Genomic DNA, 15707 nt, shown 5'->3' with positions numbered 1-15707 from the left:
GGCTGTGCAGGGTGTGATGAATAACCTGAGAGAGTGAGGCTGGCAGGGAGGACGCCTGGAGACCAGATGGGAAGGGAGGTCACAGCTGAGCTGCAGATGGAGGGTGAGAGGGTACAGTGTTCCGAGTACCAGGACCAAGGAATGTGCATAACTCTCTCCCTGTGCCTCCAGCACCAAGGATGGTGCCTGGTGCTGAGCAGAAACTCAGAACATCTGCAACACTGAATGGAAGTGCCAGACACCTTTTTTGGTGACGCCTTCTCTGATACTTCCAGTGAGTCTAGTATATCTTCACTAAGTGAGGTGTTTTATTATCCAAGGAATGTGAATGTTTTCCTCATTGCAGGAAAATTAGAAAACGGCAGTAAGCAAAAGGAGAAAGAAATGCTCAGGATTCGCCACTCAGAAGCACATTCTGTTGACATTCTAATACAGACCCATCCAGACATTTTTTCTGTTTATTTATATGTATTATTTATGAATACACAGACATATTTGGAGAGGCTTACATAAACAGAATGGCCTTTATCATTTATGCTGTTGTAACTTGCTATAAACTTTATAAAAACTCTCAAATCTACTTTGCTGAAGCTTTGGTCCATAGTCACCATGCATGCATGCTAAGTCACTTCAATCGTGTCTGACTCTTTGCAACCCTATGGGCCACAGCCTCCCAGGATCCTCTGTCCATGCGATTCTCCAGGCAAGAATACTGGAGTGTGGTGCCATGCCCTTCTCCAGGAGATCTTCCTGACCCAGGGATCAAACCCCACATCGCTTGCATCTCCAGCACTGGGTTCTTTACCACTAGAGCCACCTTGGAAGCCCCCATAGTCACCGGTCTGCTCCTAGTAGAGCTCACCAGGACCACTCTCAGTGGGCAGGGATGGTGGCCTCCTCATCTCTTACTCCCCTATGCCTAGCACTGGCCTGGTTCCCTATAGGGCCTCGGTGTGAGTGGGGAACTAAATCAATTCCCTGCTGAAGACATTCCACTGATGATGGCAAACATCAGGGCAGACTAGGCAGCCGAGAGGGACAACCCGGCCTCCCAGGGAGTCACAGGTCACACATGCCTACTGGACACACACTTTGCCTCCGTGTGACCGCTGTCTGCTGCTCTTCAGCCAGCCTCTGCCTGCTGCCTGATCTCAGCTCCCAGCCTCTCCAGCTGGGAAAACAAGGTTCCTCTGTGCACGTGGCTCCCAGGAGCCTCCTGGGCTATTTTTACTCCTCGGGGTCTCCACCCTGGAAATTTACTTCCTCTCCCAGAGAGGAATCCTCCTTTCTCTGGTTATTTACTCTGGAGACTCCCATGGCATCCCCGCTTCCAGGCTCCAGCTATTGGAATGCTCCCCATGGAGGAGGAGATAACGCCGTTGCTGGCCCAGAGCCCCAGGAGGCGTGCGCTTCCGGGATCGGGAATCCACAAGCAGGTGGAGCTGAGCAGGCTCAGAACCAAGCGGAAGGTGAAGCTCTGTCAGGAAGTGCTATGTGCACCTGAGGGCCCCAGGCAGCTCTGTGAGTCAGGCTCTGGTGTCCTCGCTTCACTCACGTCGTTGACATGCATTTCATGGAGGTGGTGTTGCCCAGGCAGGCAAGATGATAGCTCTGTGGTTTGAGGCCAGAACTGCTGGAGCACTCCAATCACTTGGGGCAAGAAGAAAGCCCTATTTAAAGGCCATTTTTACACTATCTTTCAGAAGAGGAGTATTTATGGTTTGCTTTTTTTTTTAATTGTAGTACATTTGACACGTAGCATCATGTAGGTTTAAGATGTACAAAGCGTTGATGTGATACATGTATAGATTGCAATATGATGACCACTGTAGCCTTGGCTAACAACACTACCATGTCACATAGTTACTGCCATTATTTATTTATTTATTTATTTATTTATTTATTTTGTGGTGAGAACATTTAAGATCTAGTCTCTTAGCAACTTCAAAGTATATTATAGTACAGTTGACAATATCACTACGCTGTGCATTACCTCCAGAGCTGACTCATCTTCTAGTCGGAAGTTTGTACTCTTTAACATCTCCCAGATCCCAACTTCCCCCGCCCCCGCCCCCAAGTTCCTAGTAACCCCTGTTCTACTCTGCGTTTCTATGACTTAAGCTTTTTCAGATGCCACATGTTTAAGTGGCATTTTAAAGGTATTTGTCTTTGTGTTTCTGACATCTCAATATAATCCCCTCAGGTTTATTCATGTTGTCACGATAGTTGTAGCTCCCTTGCTCTAGAGTGTGGGCGCTGTTGATGTGGTCCACAGGCTTAGTTGCCCTGTGGCACGTAGGATCTTTCTAGACTAGACCAGGGATAAAACCCAGGTCCTCTGCACTGACAGGTGGATTTTTAATCACTGGACCCCCAGGGAAGTCTCAGATATCTTTTCGACATCCTGCTTTCCTTTCCTTTGGCTATAAGTCCAGAAATGAGATTACTGAATCATATGGTAGTTTTATTTTTAACTTTTTGAGGAACCTCTATACTATTTTCCATAGTGGCAGAACCAGTTTACATTCCCACCAATAGTGCACAAGTTTTTTTTCCCACATCCTTGCCAACACTTGCTAGTTCATGTTTTTCTTTTTTTTATTATAGCCTCTCTAACAAGTGTGAGGTCATATCTCGCTATGGTTTTGATGATTATTTCCCTGATGATTACTGATGTTGAATATCTTTTCATGAACTTGTTGGCTATTGAGAGGCCTTCTTTGTAAAAATGTTTATTCCTTTTTCTTTGGAAATATGCCTATCAGATTTTCTTCTGTCATTGAGTTGTATGAGTTTTTAAAATATATTTTGAAAATTAACCCCTTATCCAATAAAAGGTTTGCAAGTATTTTCTTAGGTTGCCTTTCCATTTTGTTGGTTATTTCTTGTGCTGTGCAGAAGCAGCTTTTTAGTCTGATGTAGTCCCAGTAGCTCTGTTGCTTGTGCTTTTGGTATCATATTTGAAAAGTTACTTCCAAGACCGATGTCAAAGAGCTTCTTCTCTATGTTTTCTTTTAGGAGTTTTATGGTATCAGGTCCTACGTCTAAGTCTTTAACACATTTTGAGATAACTTTTGTCAATCGTATAAGACCGAAGCCCAATTTTGCTTTTCTGCATGCTATTAACTAGTTTTCAAACACCATTTTTATGATCTCATCCCCTAAGGACTCTTGGCCTGTCCACCGCTTCTCTGACATGATACACAGAGAGTAAGCAAAGGGCACTGTGATTTGAGGAACAAGCATGCGATCTAGAGCCCAAACTTCTCTGATCTGGGTGACCTTAGTCAAGTTGTTTGGGCTCCCTGAGCACTGATTTGTTTCTTTGAATAACAGGAGTAATAATCATCTGTTCTGCCCAATGGGGTCATTAAGAAGATTCAAATAAAATCATGAATGCAGAAACACCTTATACATAGTAAAGTACTCTCTGTAGGGAAAAGTATAAGAACTTTTTTTTTTTCTTGAGGAGAGTTACAAGTAGTGACTTGACAATTCAGACAGACCCAAAGTGTTGGCAACCTGTCCATCTTACTATATGGAATTTGTCAAGCCCTGATCTAAGAATCAGATAGCCTGGAGTTATAAGGCTAGAAAAGGGGCCTGGAAATACCCTGGCAACAATTCTGACATCTCTGTGCTTCCACTGGCCACTGATTACTATTAATAAAGGTGATAGCAATATTGACTAGAGTAAGAGTGTCTAACTATTACTAAGTGCTTCCTGCAAGCCAGGTCTGGGCTAAGGGCTTTGCAGACATTATCTCAAGTGATCCTTATACAACTCTATGAGATGGACATTGTTATTGCCCCATTTTATGGGTGAGGAAATATGTTCAGAGGGGCCACATAGCTAGTAAGTGGCAGAACTGAGATATAAGCCCAGGTTGCATCTTTATCTTTGAGCATTTTCTCTGTCATCTTTTATCATCTCTTGTCATCTCTTAACCAAAGACATCCTGTCAGTATCAGACATGTAAGCCTTCAGTTCAAAATATCAATGAAAACAATTTAAATAAATTTGATCTCATTTTAGGTAATTAAACCATGTTCTGAAACTTTTAAAATCTAAGTGTGTGTATTAGTTTCCCATTGATATTGTAATAAATTACCATAAACTTAGTGGCTTACCACAAGTTTAATAGGTCAGAAGTATAACAGGGGTCTTACTGGGCTAACACCAAGGTGCTGACAGCTGTGTTCTTGGAGCTGCTAGGGAGAACCCACTTCCTTGCTGTTCCCAGCTTCCAGAGACTGATCACAGTCCTTAGCTCATGGCTATTTTCAAAGTGCATCGCTCCAACCTCTGCTTCTGTTGTCTCATCTCTTCATCTAACATCGACTCTCTTGCCTCCATAAAAAAGATTCATTGGGCCTACTTGGATAACCCAAGACAATTTTACCATGTCCATATCCTTAAACTAATTGTATCTGCAGAGTCCTCTTTGCTATATATTTAAGGTAACCTATTCATAAATTCTGGGGATGGGGCTGTGGCCATATTTGTGGGGAGAAGCAACTGTCTACAACAGCATGTATCAGGGTTGTAGCGAGTAGTAAAGATAAGACAAATGAATAGTAAAATTATGGATGAGAGCAGCACTCAGCAAAGAATGCCTCCTGAGATACTTCCCTGGTTAGTGTCTAGCAGAGGGAGGACTGGTCTACAAAAGAGCAGGGGAAAGGCAGCCAGGCAGCAGGTGCTTTCAACACTACCCTAACCTATCTAGGGCTGTAGTTTGGATGACCTGATGGGAACATCTAGTTTTGTTCATTATCAAAACCTGAAGCCATTTTGTAATCCTCCACCCACCAGGCATCTACAGGTTATGACTCAACTTTCTTTGAGAAGTTTTCCTGCTGGAAGAGAATGCACCCACCTGGCCAACATTTGATACTCATGTACCTCTTGTAAATTGCCATCATCAGTCTCTTGTGAGTTAGATGCAGTGAGTCAGCACTGTCAGGACTGATAAACTCAAAGGTATGGATGAGGAAGGGTAATCGAGGAAGTGCCACCCTTGGGAGGGTTCTTGGGGCCTGTCAGCTGGCCCAACCCTGGTGATGCCAGACACTGCCTTCTAGAGACAGGTACTTGATTCCTGGTTACTTAGAGAAACTAGCAGTGAGGCTTATGTCCAACTTTTCTAAACATGAGATTTAGACAATGATTCACCATGTTTACGCCAGGTTCAATAGCCACTTTTAACAAGGAAATTGTATAAAATAAAGATTGCTAGAAAAAAAATCACAAGAAGAAATAAAATATTCAAGCAGCAAGGTGCTATGATGGAGAGAGGGCTGGTAGCATGACTTGAATTCCAACCTTTAAGTCCCTGTGTGATCTGGGACAAACTTCTTTCCACCTCTGAGCCTCAGTTTCTTCATCTGCATAGTAAGGACCATGGTCTAAATCCGCAACTCTCAACTGGATGGGGCATCAGAACCACTCAGGGAACTTTTGGAGGCTGTCAATGCCCAGGCCTTATTGGAGTTGAGAATCACTGTTTCTGAATGAACCAAGGTCTTTTACACACCTTCTATCACTCTGTGAAAAGTTTAGAATGTTTCAGTGAAAATCTGGGTTCTGGGGTTTCCCTGGCAGTCCATTGGTTAAGGCTGTACTTCCAATAAAGGGGACATGAGTTCAGTCCCTGGTTGGGGAGCTAAGATCCCACATGCTGTGTGGTGCATCAAAAACAATTTTTTAAATCTGGGTTCAGATTTATTGGAGGCAACCATCCTCCTTACTGGATAGCAAATTCAGCTGAACAAGGAAACTAAAATTGAGCACATACTATCTACAAGGCACTAAACTAGATCCACTGGGATGCCTGCAAAGATCTTACTGGGTGTCAGCTAGGTGGCCATGTACTCAAATAATTATAGGTAAAAAGGAGTGGACATTGTTTCTTTTAAAATTCATCATACCCATGTATTAAATGAATGATTCCTTTTAGCTCTATTGGACTTCTTTTTCCAGGAATTTAGAGTCTGAGTTTTATATATCTCTGAGAGGGCGGGGGGTGGGGGGGGTTGGGGGAGTTGGTGAGATGGATCCCCTGTTGCACAGAGCTCTGGCAGGCAAAGCAAGCTCCCTGGCTCCCACCTGGTGGTCTTTATTGAATATTTAGAAGTGACACAGCATCAGGTTCCACTTTTAATATTGGCTGAGTGTTTACAATGTGCCAGATACTATTCCAAGAGTTTTAGGGATGCTAACTCATGTAATCTGCACGTGATCCTATGAGATAAACACTATTACTTTCCCCATATTCCAAATGGGACAGTGAGGCAGAGAGGTCACGTCACTTGCCCAAGGTCACTTGCTGGTCAATGGGGAGCTGAGACTGGACATTGGTCCCAAGACTCATGTTCCCAACCACTTATAAATGTATTCTGTGCCCTCTGTGAAATGTTCCATGTCTGCCCATAATGATGCCCTCAAAGGATGAATAACATGGGAAATACTTATGTTAAAATGCTAGATAAAAAGTTAGTATGATAAACTCTTATAAAAGTATTTTATCATTGACTGGGTAAAGTCAAAACAAAATACAGATCCTAAAAAACTATATGCAGGGAAAAAGACTGTAATAAAATAATAAAAAGAGACTGGAAGGAAAATATCAGAATATTAAGAATAATCAGAAGATGGGATTACAAGTGAATTAAAAATTCTTCCTGTTTGTATTTTTTCATAATGACTAAGCTTTCCCATAATCTCATACTTCAGTGACAAGTAAGATGTTACTCTTTGAAATATAAACACTACTATATACAAAATAGATAACTAACAAGAACCTATTGTTTAGCCAGGGAATTCTACTCAGTTTTCAGCAGCTGCTTATATGGGAGAAGAATCTAAAAAAAGAGTGGATATTTGTTTATGTGTAACTGATTCACTTTGCTATACTCCTGAAACTAACACAACATTGTAAATCAACTCTACCCCAAGAAAAATTAAAGACAAAAGCTCTCAAAGAACCACAGTAGAGCTAAGTTGTGACACTGAAAGAAAACAGTGTTGGTTTTAAAAATTGGCAGATAAGTAATTTGAAATTTAAAAGAACTTTTCTCATGGGTATAAGAGTATTCATAATGATAATTGGAGAAGGAACTGGCAACCCACTCCAGTGTTCTTCTTGCCTGGAGAATCCCAGGGACGGGGAAGCCTCATGGGCTGCCATCTATGGGGTCGCACAGAGTCAGACACGACTGAAGTGATATTCATAATGATAAGATTATTTTAAAACTAACATTTTGAACTAACAGTTCCAGGTATTGCTCTAAGAACATTATGTTTCCTTATTGAGTGGGTTAAGAATTGTTTTAGCCCCTTTTTATCAGTTCAGTTCAGTTGCTCAGTCGTGTCCAACTCTTTGTGACCCCATGGACAACAGCATACCAGGCTTCCCTGTCCATCACCAACTCCCGGAGCTTGCTCAAACTCATGTCCATCGAGTCAGTTATACCATCCAACCATCTCATCCTCTGTTGTCCCCTTCTCCTTCTGCCTTCAATCTTTCCCAGCACCAGGGTCTTTTCCAATGAGTCAGTTCTTCACATCAGGTGGCCAAAGGATTGGAGCTTCAGTTTCAGCATCAGTCCTTCCAATGAATATTCAGGACTGATTTCCTTTAGGATTGACTGGTTTGATCTCCTTGCTGTCCAAGGGACTCTCAAGAGTCTTCTCTTAGTTCACATAGTTCAAACCTGTGTTATTCAGGGCTAACTGTATTTACCCCTTTGCTTTCGAAAGGCCAAGTCTTTAACATTTTCAGCTCTCAGTCCTGCTAGCCACCCTAAGCAAGAGTCTTCTTCAGCACTACAGTTCAAAAGCATCAATTCTTCAGCACTCAGCTTTCTTTATGGTCCAACTCTCACATCCATACATGACTACTGGAAAAACCATAGCTTTGACTAGATGGACCTTTGTTGGCAAAGTAATGTCTCTGCTTTTTAATATGCTGCCTAGGTTTATCATAGCTTTGCTTTCAAGGAGCAAGCATCTTTTAATTTCATGGCTGCAGTCATCATCTGCAGTGATTTGTGGGCCCAAGAAAATAAAGTCTGTCACTGTTTCCATTGTTTCTCCATCTATTTCACAGCTGTGCCAAGTGAGAAACTGCAGGACTATCCCCATCAAAATTTTTTTTGTTTGTTTCTTAGTCAACTGAAATAAAATGATCAATTTTCCTCTTGAAATAAAGTCACTTTCAAGGGAATCCATGCTTACTATAAAACTGTTTGGGATTACCTCTGCAACCAACAATTCAAATTTATTGGCCTGGACTTGTCGTCCACTGTTTCCAAAATACCCCACCATAGAGCCATCAAGCAAATGACCCACAAGCTGCAGAACAATTATACCAAAGAAATTCTCACACTGTTATGAAAATCATAGGACCCACAGCAGATTTTCTAACCTGGAGATCTGGCAAAATCCCTGAGAATCCCCAGGGAATCTGAATTTGGAGGCCAGTGGGACTGGGAAAACGGACTCTTGGAGGGTACAAACAAAACCTTGTGTGTACCAGGAGCCAGGAGAAAGGAACAGTGTATCCACAAGAGACTGAGCCAGACTTGCCTGTGAGTGTCCAGCAATCTCTGGCAGAAGTGTGGGGCGAAGTGGCAGAAGTACACGGCCTGCTGCAGGATCAGGGGCATTGAATACAACAGTGGGTGCACAAGTCCTTTTGAAGGAGGTTGCCATTATCTTCATTTAAGTGAAAGTTGCTCGTGTCTGACTTTTTGCAGCCCCACGGACTATACAGTCCATGGAATTCTCTAGGCCAGAATACTGGAGTGGATAGCCTTTCACTTCTTCAGGGGATCTTCCCAACCCAGCGATCGAACCCAAGTCTCCCACATTGCAGGTGGACTCTTTACCAGCTGAGCCACAAGGGAAGCCCAAGAATACTGGAGTGGGTAGCCTATCCCTTCTCCAGGGGATCTTCCCAACCCAGGAATTGAACCAGGGTCTCCTGCATTATGGGTGGATTCCTTACCAACTGAGCTATCAGGGAAGCCCTTATTGTTACTGGGCTTCCCTTCTGGCTCAGCTGGTAAAGAATCTGCCTGCAATGCAGGAGACCTGGGTTTGAGCCCTGGGTTGGGAAGATCCCCTGGAGAAGGGAAAGGTTACCCACTCCAGTATTCTGGCCTGAAGAATTCCATGGATTGTAGTCCATGGGGCACAAATGAGTGACTTTCACTTTTATTTCACCATAGTTTGGCCACAGGCCAAACAACATGGAGGGAACACAGCCTCACCCATGGAAGAAAATTGGATTGCAGATTTACTAGCATGGCACCACCCATCAGAACAAGAACCAGTTTCCCCCAAAGTCAGTCACTCCCATCAGGAAGCCTCTTATCCTTATCTATCAGAGGGCAGATAGAATGAAAACCACAATCACAGAAAACTAACCAGACTGATCACAAGGACCACAGCCTTGTCTAACTCAATGAAACTATGAGCCATGCTGTGTAGGGCCACCCAAGACGGATGGGTCATGGTGGAGAGTTATGACAAAATGTGGTCCCCTGGAGAACAGAAAGGCAAACCACTTCAGTATTCTTGCCTCGAGAACCCAGGAACAGTATGAAAAGGCAAAGAAATATGACACTGAAACACAAACTCCTGAGGTCAGTAAGTGCCCAATATGCTACTAGAGATCAGTGGAGAAATAACTACATAAAGAATGAAGAGATGGAGCCAAAGTGAAAACAATGCTTAGTTGTGGGTGTGACTGGTGATGGAAGTAAAGCCCTATGCTGTAAAGTACAATACTGCATAGGAACCTGGAATGTTAGGTCCATGAATCAAGATAAACTGGAAGTGGTCAAACAGGAGATGCCAAGAGTGAACATCAACATTTTAGGAATCAGTGAACTAAAATGGACTGGAATGGGCTAATTTAATTCAGATGACCATTATATCTACTACTGTGGGCAAGAATCCCTTAGAAGAAATGGGGTAGGCCTCATAGTGAACAAAAGAGTGGGAAAGGCAGTACTTGGGCGCAGTCTCAAAAATGACAGATCTCTGTTCATTTTCAAGGTAAACCATTCAATATCACAGTGATCCTAGTCTATGTCCCAACCACTAATGCCAGAGCTGAACAATTCTATAAAGACTTAGAAGACCTTCTAGAACGAACACCAAATGGCATTTGGTGCTACTTTGGAAGTAAAGACCTCAAGGGAGCTGAAGGTTGTGGGAGCCATCAGACCCTGTGCATCTCTGAATGTGAAAGGATCGTGTGTATCAGAAAACGAGCTTGGTGTTGGCAGCACGAGTCAGTGGAAAATCTGTGGCCTGGATCCTGCAACGACACTCACATCTACTTTGAAGTAGTCAACCAGCACAGCGCCCGGATCCTGCAAGGAGGCCGAGGCTCCATCCAGTTCGTCAAGCACTACCAGCACTCCAGCACCCAGCGGCGCATCGGTGTGACCACTGTTGCCCGCAGTCAGGCAGATATGCAGAGCCAGCTGAAGCACATCGAAGCGGCGTTTGACCAGGAGGCGGTTGCGACGCTGATGGCGCGGCTGGGGGGTGTTCCGAGCCGAGTCGGAGGAGGGTCCGGACATGCTCCGGTGGCTGGATCGACAGCTCATCCGGTTGTGTCAGAAGTTTGGACAGTATAACGAAGAAGACCCCGTGTCATTTAGGTTATCAGATTCCTTCTCTCTACACCCTCAGTTCATGTTCCATCTTAGAAGGTCTCCATTCCTTCAAGTCTTCAACAGCAGCCCTGACGAGTCGTTGTATTATCGGCACCACTGTGCCTGGCAGGATCTCACCCAGTCCCTCATCATGATCCAGCCCATCCTGTATTCCTACTCCTTCCACGGGCCCCCAGAGCCTGTGCTCCTGGACAGCAGCAGCATTCTTGCTGACAGAATTCCGCTCATGGACACTTTCTTCCAAATTGTCATTTATCTTAGTGAGACCATAGCCCAGTGGCGGAAAGCAGGCTACCAGGACATGTCCAAGTAGGAAAACTTTAAGCACCTCCTGCAGGCGCCCCTGGACAACGCACAGGAGATCCTGCAGGCGTGGTTCCAGGTGCCGCGATGCATTCACATGGAGCGCAGGGGCAGCCAGGCTTGACTTCTTTTGTCCAAAGTGAATCCGTCTCAGACACACCTGTGTGCTTGGGGACAGGAAACAGGAGCACCCATCCTCACTGATGACGTTAGCCCGCAGGTGTTCATGGACCATCTGAAGAAGCTGGCCGTCTCCACTGCTTGTTGAGCTAAGGATACGAGTAGGAAATGGAAGAAAACATTGTCATTTTGTGTTCACAATTTTTTATAAAGGCTTAACATTCCTTTTACTTTGTCAGTGGATTTTAATAAATAATCAAATGAAATCTTTAGATTTTAATTTATTTGTATTCCTTTCCTGTGCCCTTTTTCTTACTCCATAGAATTATAAGGTCATAAAGATTTTGGTATTGGTAGATGTTTATGTGCTTTTTGTATCCTAACTTTTAGAGTCTGTATAAAATCAGAGCTAACGTATTTTGGCAACTTGCTTACATGAAAATCATAATGATCAGAAAGGCAATAAATCTGGATGAAGAAAAAAAAGAGATTTCTTTTTCACCATAAGAGACTGGAATGCAAAAGCTGGAAGCCCCTTTTTATAGCGATGCTTAAATAACCTGCCTGAGTTTGCAAATCTGGGAATTGGTGCCAGACAGTGTCCAGCTTAGAGCTGAGGTATTTCTCCCTGTCTTATTTCCTCTCACTGCAGTTTTCATTGTGAACATGCCATATTTTGACTGCCTTATCAGCTAACTAAACTTTGATGACTTTAGTGGGGACCTAACCTGCCCTCAGGACATTGTTTGCAGAGTTCCATCGCAGGCTTGCAAAACCTATGTCTTCCGCCCCCCCTAACCCCAATCAGGTTTTCTATACCAAAAGGATTTTCTCAGGCTGGATGCTCTTTTCTTAGAGTCGACCAGAACCTAGGCCTCACTTCTGGCAACTTCCACCGAAGTCTAGTTCTCCAACTTCACCCTCAGCACATGCCTGGTCCTGCCACCTCACCGTGGGCAGACCACAGATGCCTTCTTTAGGACCACGTGTGGAAAGAGAAGCCATTCTGAGACTTCTTTCCTTCCAAAGGGATTATTATTGCTGAGTCAGTGCTCTTTGTGAGTTCTTTTGGTCGAGCAGGTTCAGGCAAGGAGAGAAGCCAACCACCCATACCATCTGCGTGGGGCCTGCCTGAAATAGCAGCACTGAGATCGCAGGCATTCCTAGTCCAGACTATGGCATCAACTGGGCCTCTCTGGTGGCTCAGTGGTAAAGAATCTGCCTGCTAATGCAGGGATGCAAGGTCAATCTCCAGGTTGGGAAGATCCCCTGGAGAAGCAAACAGCAACTCACTTCAGTATTCTTGTCTGAGAAATCCCATAGACAGAGGAGCCTGGTGGGCTACAGTCCACGGGGCTGCAAAGGGTTGGACACAACTTAGTGACTAAATAGCAGCAACAACATGGCATCATCTAAGAATGAAAAAGTCATATTAGATAGTTGGCCTGGGCTTGGCACTTTATTTTAGATCGGTATCTTTATTCCAAAAGGTCCATTTAATTTCCATGTTAGGAATTTTCCCTCCATTTCCTATACCAAAGAGAAGAGAGTACTTCCCTTCGCAGAGGTCTAGAACCCTATTGACTGAGGTTGGGAAATCAGGAACATAGCAGAGATGCTTGTAAGACCGACAGGCATTGAGTGCATCGTTATCTTAGTTAGAGGCCAGCAATTCTCAGGGGATCTTCCTGTGGGTTAATACTTGACATACTTATGGAGGGAGGAATTGGGTCCTTGGGATGTGAGGGGAGGGTAGTCACCTGTGCCCCTTGGGAAAGATGCTATCAGCATCCTGCCCTTGGTTGGCATTGCCTGATGCCAGGTCAGAGCTGAACCTGTATAAAAGGCAGAAGCTCCTGGCAGCACCTCAGTCCACCTGCCTCCAGGGTAATCTGCTCCAGTGTTGAACCAGGTAAAGGACCAGGAGGGACTCTTGGTGCTGGTGCTTTGGGCAGAGAGAAGCCCTGGGTGGAGGCTGAAGACAGTCTTAAAGGAAGACAAGGAGAAAAGTGGATTTGGCAGGGAAGTTTCTGCTGGAAAGGGGAGAGAGGATTAGGAGAAGGAAAAGGTTTGGCATCTTTCTGAAGCTGCAAAAAGTTCATTTGAAATTATGGCGTTCCTAGGTTGAAACTCTTTGCATATCTCTTGTAACTCATTTGGGGAGACTGGGTTTTAAAATCTGATCACCATATAGAAGAAATCTTGTGAAATTATAGTTCAGTTTTAAATGTAAGGAAGTTATTTTGGGTTAGTTGAACTTAAAATTTCTCTATTTTCTTCCAGCTCCATTCAGTTCCTGCCAAGATGTCCTGCCAGCAAAACCAGCAGCAGTGCCATCCCCCGCCCAAGTGTCCCCCCAAATGCCCACCCAAGTGCACTCCTAAGTGTCCTCCCAAGTGCCCAGCCCCGTGTCCCCCTCCAGCGTCTTCCTGCTGTGCCCCCAGCTCCGGGGGCTGCTGCAGTTCTGGGGGTGGAGGCTGCTGCAGCTCTGGGGGTGGAGGCTGCTGCAGCTCTGGGGGTGGAGGCTGCTGCAGCTCTGGGGGTGGAGGCTGCTGCCTGAGCCACCACAAGCTTCGCAGATCTCTTCGACGCCGACACCAGAGCTCGGGCTGCTGTGGCAGTGGCGGTGGCCAGCACTCTGGGGGCTCCGGCTGCTGCTCTGGGGGCTCCGGCTGCTGCTCTGGAGGCTGCTGCTCTGGGGGCTGCTCCTCTGGGGGCTGCTGCTGAACTGGGTCATGAAGACCAACTGAAGAGCAACACTGCAGGATTCAAAGAGCTGATGACCTGCCCAGCCTGAGTCTTCTCTTTTTCTGGCTTGGAAGATTGGCAGAGAATGGAAGGGCTTCTGAAACACCCAGAACGTCCCTCTTCTTCCTGCCACGTTCTTTCCATGGTGAGGTCTAGAGGTCTAACCTCTGATACTCACTGGCCTGATTTCCCACTAGATAGTTCTTTGGAGGACTCAGTTCGGAATCTGGGTTATCACTGTAACGATAAAGCTTTTTATTCCTGGCGTCACTGCCTCCTGGCTGTTTTGTTCACCTCTCCCACTCCGTACCCACTGCCTCAAGCCATCTTCCCTCCCCTTCTTCTAAATACAGGTCAACACTTAAAAGGTCAGTTTGGGAAACAGATTTTGCACCAAAACTACTTAGACCTCTGGGAAACAATATTTCCTTTCATGATCTGAAGGAGGGGACTTTAAGTTTGAAGGAAAGAATCACGTTGGAGACCATTACTCTGACACAAGCTTCCCATGAGAAGGGCTGGGAACAAGATTTTCCAAAAGGAGATGGTGGGACCCAGAAAGGTCACAGTGAGATGACTCTGAGAGGGTTTCCTTCCAGCATTGTTGATTATTAAACACACACACACACACACACACACACACACACCTTTTATTTCCTAGTCACAGGCAATAAGATCACACAAAGTGGTCTCCAGGGAATAAACACCTTTACTTTACTGATTATTATAATCCTGGGTGCTTCTGTTAATTGACTAGAGAGGAGAGCTGATGGAGGTTAGTTTCTGGGGGATGAGTTTAGGAGGCAGGTATGGATTTTCTGAGTCCATTTCCTCTGGCTCCTGAAAGCCAGAGTTTGAGTCTGAGTAGGGAACCAAGAGGGGCTTCTTAGGTGGCTCAGTGGTAAAGAATCCACCTGCCAGCGTAGGAGATGTAGGAGACTTGGGTTCAATCCCAAGTCAGGGTCAGGAAGATCCCTTGGAGAAGGAAATGGCAACCTACTCCAGTATTCTTGCCTGGGAAATCCCATCGACAGAGGAGCCAGGCGGGTTATAATGCATCGGGCTGCAAAGAATCAGACATGACTAAGTGTCTGAGCACAGGGAACCAACAAGGATTCCTTCCTCTGCACCGCTTTGGTTGGGGTCAGGGGGTGATGCGTGTGAGGAGGGGATGGAGGCGAGAGCCCCGGGAGCTTCTGTCACTGGGTTGGGTTTTTCCTTTAGGAATAGGCTGATTCCTTCAGGAGAGACTCAAAAAGTTAGTGATAGAAATAATTCTGAATCAGTCTTTTATGTTCAAGATGAACAATTAGCCCTTCCTTCGATAAGAGTTAGAGGTGATGGGTAATGAACGTTAGTATATGAGGCTATAGCAAGTCCATACAATGAGCATGTACTTGCCCAAATTGTCTCCCAGAGGAGGTCCTGTCTCCATCGTGTTACTCCATCACTTCCTTCTCTTTTCTACTATTGACCTCACCTCTCTAATGTTTCATCTGTACTCACTAACAGGTGGCCCTAGGTACATGCAACCTGTTAATCAGGCTCTAAAGCCACGTTAAACGAAATTGGTATCTTTTCGTGACTTACCTTTCCTTGTCTGCCACACCCAGCTCGCTCATTCCCAAACCTGTCTCACCATCAATTCTTAACTTCTTAGTCTTGGATTTCCTTTTACCTTACATTCCTGGTTGTGGGCAGCTGCACTGATTAAGAAGCAGTTCTGATACCAGTTAACCTCCAAAATCTCTCCCAATTCTTAAAAGTTGGTTATTCTGTATGTATGTTAGTTTCTCAGTTGTGTCTGACTCTTTGCAACACATGGACTATAGCCTGCCAGG

At 44.9% G+C, this 15707-nt stretch overlaps 1 pseudogene; it reads left to right on the top strand.

The window, feature by feature from the left end:
* The first annotated feature begins 10171 nt into the window (after positions 1-10171).
* LOC138073850 (protein transport protein Sec23B pseudogene) lies at positions 10172-11266 on the top strand (annotated as a pseudogene).
* The last annotated feature ends 4441 nt before the right edge of the window (positions 11267-15707 follow it).

Source organism: Capricornis sumatraensis, chromosome 2 (assembly GCF_032405125.1).
Source record: "Capricornis sumatraensis isolate serow.1 chromosome 2, serow.2, whole genome shotgun sequence".
NCBI lineage: Eukaryota > Metazoa > Chordata > Mammalia > Artiodactyla > Bovidae > Capricornis > Capricornis sumatraensis.
This window is presented reverse-complemented; position numbering and strand designations above follow the sequence as displayed.